The sequence below is a fragment of the Colobus angolensis genome, unplaced genomic scaffold, assembly GCF_000951035.1.
Source record: "Colobus angolensis palliatus isolate OR3802 unplaced genomic scaffold, Cang.pa_1.0 Scaffold117, whole genome shotgun sequence".
Lineage (NCBI taxonomy): Eukaryota > Metazoa > Chordata > Mammalia > Primates > Cercopithecidae > Colobus > Colobus angolensis.
The window spans coordinates 8,959,445-8,965,444 of NW_012112808.1; positions in this window are offsets into that span (position 1 = coordinate 8,959,445).

Sequence of the window (6,000 nt, forward strand, 5' to 3'; positions counted from 1 at the left end):
GTATCTCAGGTGGGTTCTTCCTCCCTCTGTTTTCCTGATCATGGTCCAGTCCTTCTCCGCACTGTGGAGTGATTCCACTCCTCGCTTCCTACTCCACTTCATCCTCACACCACCACTACTCATCATCTTAGTTTAGTCAGTGTTGGTACATTCGCTGGCTCTTTTTTGATCTCTTCCAGGAAGAAAGCAACAACCCTTTACCACAGGCCTGAGGAAGCCCTTCGTGGCTGGGCCTCTGATCACCTCTTCCATACTCACCAGTGGCACCAAACCATTGCCATTTCTCAACAGTGCCTGACTTTCTCAAGCCCCCATGTCTCTGCATTTCTTCTACGTTCTGTCTAGACTTTCCTCCACTTGGACAGGGCCTTCTTATCCCTGATGTCTCAGCCTAAATACCACGTCTTCAGAAGCCCTCACTGACCATAGCAGGCTAAACTAATCACTCTCTCTTTTCTGCTACTGTTGCACATTTTGCTGCTATAATAGGTCATATTACAGGATGGGGTAGATGTTTATTTACACCTCTCTGTTTCCCCAGGAAAGGTGTGCTCTCTGAGGTGGGATCAGATATTTAACCTATTCTACTGATTCAACTCTTTTCCTGGTGCCTGGCATATCATGGGCAACCCAAATATCCTGGTTAAATAAATGCATTTCCACATCTCTTTCTTTAAAAAGTACCAACTCCTCAACGACTCTTACATGCACTATAAAATAAAATAAAATAAAATAAAATAAAATAAAATAAAAAAGACCAAGTAATCTTATTGCATTATCCTTTGAGCATTTTTAACGTCTCTATGAATTAAGTTATGAATCTCCTGATGACAGGGCCAAACAGGGATAAATTAAGAAGCAATGGGCTTTGCAGATGCTGCCGCCGAGGAAATTCCTGTACTACCAGCCACGGTCAACCCTATCGTGTTCTTCGACATTGCTGTGGACGGCGAGCTCTTGGGCTGCGTCTCCTTCGAGCTGTTTGCAGACAAGGTTCCAAAGACAGCAGAAAATTTTCGTGCTCTGAGCACTGGAGAGAAAGGATTTGGTTATAAGGGTTCCTGCTTTCACAGAATTATTCCAGGGTTTATGTGTCAGGGTGGTGACTTCACATGTCATAATGGCACTGGTGGCAAGTCCATCTATGGGGAGAAATTTGAAGATGAGAACTTCATCCTAAAGCATACAGGTCCTGGCATCTTGTCCATGGCAAATGCTGGACCCAACACAAATTGTACCCAGTTTTTCATCTGCACTGCCAAGATTGAGTGGTTGGATGGCAAGCATGTGGTCTTTGGCAAAGTGAAAGAAGGCATGAATATTGTGGAGGCCATGGAGCGCTTTGGGTCCAGGAATGGCAAGACCAGCAAGAAGATCACCATTGCTGACTGTGGACAACTCGAATAAGTTTGGCTTGTGTTTTATCTTAACCACCAGACCGTTCCTTCTGTAGCTCAGGAGAGCACCCCTCCACCCCATTTGCTCGCAGTATCCTAGAATCTTTGTGCTCTCGCTGCAGTTCCCTTTGGGTTCCATGTTTTCCTTGTTCTCTCCCATGCCTAGCTAGATTGCAGAGTTAAGTTTATGATTATGAAATGAAAATTAAATAACAAAAAAAATTAAGAAGTGATGAAAGTTCTGTTCTGTTCAATCTCTAAGGTTCTCCTCAAGCTCACATTCTTTTCAGCTGCAGCGATTGCTACATATAACCAGACATGCACACATTCACACACACACACACACGAAGACACATATACTCAGGTACACACATACATGCATCTATCTGTGTACTTACGATATATGAAATTATACATGCACGCACACTTACACCCACGCTACCCACAGGCTGGCATGCAGACATATGTATGTGAAAGAGGCTCAGGAGGTGCTGCATATGTACACACCAATGGAATGCTTAGCTTCCTCTACATGCTAAGCTAACTATTTCACATAAAATATTGAATTAAATATCACGGTAGCCTTGGAGATAGGCATTATTTCAGATACAGATGAGTCATATAGGTAAATTGAGTCATAAAACCATTGGAAAGCTTGCCCAGAGTCAAACAGCCATCGCATGCTGGCACTGGGTTTCTTTGTTATGTTTCAACCTTGAACCCATTGTCTCTCCAGTCTACCATTTCCTATTTCTGCGTGCCTTTCCCTTTACAGCATTCTCTCTCCTGCACTCTGGGTAGCTGACACTAGCCAAAGATCATAGGTTCACTTTTTGGTGAGAAATAACTAGAAAAAATGATGACGAGCCAGTCAAACAGAACACTGGCTTTCAGAGCAGGGGTAAAAGACACTTTAAGTGAGAATGTAAGTCTGGACCACTACCAGGGTTATGGCAAGCTGATATCAGTGTATCACTATAAAAAATGCTAGGCTGACGGTTGAGCATTAGGAATGGAGAGTGCTAACATTTAATAGATCTGAAGTTTACTTGCAGGTAAGTTCCAGAATAATTGGAAAAATCAAGGTATATATATTTATATTTCACATACACACATATATATTTTCTTAAATGTCTTCTTCAAGAAATAAAAATACTTTGATCTACATATGTGTATACACATGCACATGAGCACACACACAGACACAGATATTTCCACTTACAAGTACTCCCATATTCATCCCCAAATTACGTTTTACAGAAAAAATTGGCCTAGTTTTCTAATAAACTAAAGAAAAAACTTTTCTGCTTTTATAGATCAAATGCCAGTTACTTTTCTGAAGACCACAAACTGTTTTCAACTAAGGCAAATTAGAAGCACAAAGCAACTAGATTGTTTTACTAACCCACTCTAATGATGTTAAAGGATGTCCACATTTTGTTAACATTACAAATTTGTCCATAAATCTAATGAGGGACAGAGTAACCTTGCTGCAGCAACAAGAGAGACAATTTCTAGAATATATTTTTCTACTTCTAAAGTAAATAAATAATGCTAAGTAAAAAGCAAAGCAAAAACAAAAACAAAACTAGGACTCTGGAAGTAAATGCAAAGTCACCTTGGTGATTTAGGAACGTCAAGTTGTTTGAAGAATTTAGGAAACGTATTTAAGCTGACTGTGAGTCTAGAATGCTCAGTCATGAGTTAATCACTGACAGAGCTTGAGATACTCACAATGGCTCTGTAAGTTTCCTCTAGAGCCCTCCCTCCACAACAGGGCAGTCCAGCTTCTCTTGCACACCTTCCAATGTCCATCATCAGGGATGAAAGAGTGGACTAGGGAACGTGTGAGTTACTGAGGTGAAAAATGGGGAGATAGCATAAGGCAGATAATAATGAGAAAAGATCTAACGCATTCCCTTTATTGCCAGAATTTCAGAGTTTTGTCCTTAGCCTGACCTGTCCTAAGGACACAGAGAATCCATTCATTTCTGACTGCGGCTTTAGTGAGACTCACAACATAGAAAAAGCCCTGGACTGGGAGTCAGGACCCCACTGTTCCAGCTCTGCCTTGGGAGGGATTAGGCCTGTAGCAGCTCTGGTCACACAATCCACACATGTTGCAGTTTCCCTCTCTGTTGTGAACTAAATGACTGAAGCATCCCTAATTGACTTTAAAAGTTTTATTCTCTGATCTTCCTCTCACCCCTTCCCTTGGTGGTACCATAAGGAAAGAACTAAAACTCATGTTTTCCAAGCCCTTAATTTTGGATTTCTTCCCATTTCGTGACTAGGAGCAGCATCACCAAAAAAAATCAAGTGTCTATTGGGGTGACAATAAACTCAGCAGCAAGGATGATGGCAAGCCTTTTACAATTACAGTGTCTGGAGATAGCAGCGTGGAGCGCTATTGTCAAGACAATTGAAAAGTCACCCCTTTTCAAGCAGTGAGACTTTCAAAATCTTTAATGATTATGGGTGGCTATCATTCTAAAGGCTTAAGCAGAATTCTGTTATTTTATACACAATACCTCAAATGTGAATTATTTAAAAATAAAGCTTCAGGGCCATTCTAATAAACTTTTTATAATTATGCTTTTGGTGTGTATTATGGACGGCACATTTGTGCTCCCCCAAATTCATATGTTGAAGCCCTAACCCCCAAAGTAATGGTATTAGGAGGCAGGGCCTTTGGGAAGTCATTAGGTTTAGATGAAGTCATGAGGAGGGGTCCCATGATGAGATTAATGGTCTTATTAGAAGAGGAAGAGATACTGGAGCTCCATCTCTCTTCACCTTGTGGGGACACAGCAAAAAGGTGGCTGCCTGCAAGCTAAGGTAAGGACCCTCACCAGGAAGTAAAGGGTCAGCACCTTGTTCTTGGATTTCCCAGCCCCTAGAACTGTGAGAAATAAATGTCTATTGTTTAGGCCTCTCAGTCTATGGTGTTTTTTATACAGTAGCTTAACAAGAGCAGTGTGTTAGTAAACATTTTTCAGTGCTTACAGGAAGCAGCCTCTGCTCATGCTGAAAATTACCATTTCAAACGTAACCTAAATTAGAACAACTATGTCTTTTGTTGTTGTTGTTGTTTTTGAGATGGAGTTTCACTCTTGTTGCCCAGGCTGGAGTGCAATAGTGTGATCTTGGCTCACTGCAACACCTGCCTCCCAAGTTCAAGCAATTCTCCTGCCTCAGCTTCCTGAGCAGTTGGGATTACAAGCGCCTGCTACCATCCCAGCTAATTTGTTGTATTTTTAGTAGAGACAGGGTTTTGTCATGTTGGCCAGACTGGTCTCAAACTCCAGACCTCAGGAGATCCACTGGTCTCGGCCTCCCAAAGTGCTGGGATTACAGGTGTGAGCCGCTGTGCCTGGCCTAGAACAATGATGTCAAATGGAGAAAACAGGCTCCAGTGAGCATCACTGGCATCCCTGTGGAGATGAGTGCATATGCTGAGCATGTAGATGTAACATCTGCTTGGTTATTACAGCTCTTAAATATCTGCGGACAGATGAAATAGGCCAGTCATTGGTGTGTGGACAAAGGCCCGGTTTCTGCTTCATCAGTGCTTGGCCTGTCCTCACTGAGGCCTGTGAGAAAAATCTCATGACTGTAAATTGAGTTTGTTTTGTTTGGGTAGTTTTAGAATCAGGTTTGCCTTCTTCTAAATTTATTTATATTTATATATGTGTGTGTGTGTGTATACACACACACACATACATATGTAGGTATGTGTACTTGTCAAGTTATTCTCAAAGTTATGAATAAAGGTGGATCTTTGCTTTAAGATCTCTCATTCGCCCCAGCTCATCTATTGCTATGTAATAACCACCCAAGTTTACTGCAAAACCACACAAACCATTTATTATTATTATTGATCATGATTCTGCAAGTTGACTAAGTTTAGCCAGGCAGTTCTCACTCAGGGTCTCTCATGTAGTAACAGTTGGACAGTGACTGGAGCTGGTCGTGGCTCACAAGAAGACTCAAACAGCCGGCCTCCTTGGGCCTGCCTGTCTCTATGTGGTCTCCCCATATGGTCTCTTACCTGGGGGCTCAAATCTTTTCAAGTGTGTATCCTAAGAGAGAGCACCAGATGGAAACTGTATTGCCTTTTACAATCTAGCCTTGGAAGTCATGCAGCACCACTTCTGCCCCATCCTGCTCATTGGAAGTGAATCACTAAACCCAGCCCTGTTCCATGGGAGGGAAGTTGATGCCACCTCTTGATGAGAGGAGCAGGTCTTCAGTACATTGCTTCCTTACGGTCCTCCCTCCCTTTCTTCTTTCCATGGGTTATAGGCAGTAGAACAGGAAAAAGTCTACGAGGTAATTGTTTTTTCATTCTGTCTCCAAAATCCCTTACCATTTCTGTATTTCTGCAGAGGAAAAACTGAGGCCATGTAATTTGAATCATTCAACTCATCTCTAATAGCAGAGCCAGTAGTAGAACTCCAGGCTCTTCAACTTTCTATGGAAACCAAGAGAATTCAGGGGCCCAACTTATTCCTCCCAGTGTTGTCCAGAGGGACTGGGTCAGGAGTTCATGGATTCTTTCCTCTGGCTTGCCAGGCTGAGGCTAGGTGCCCAGCTCTTTGTG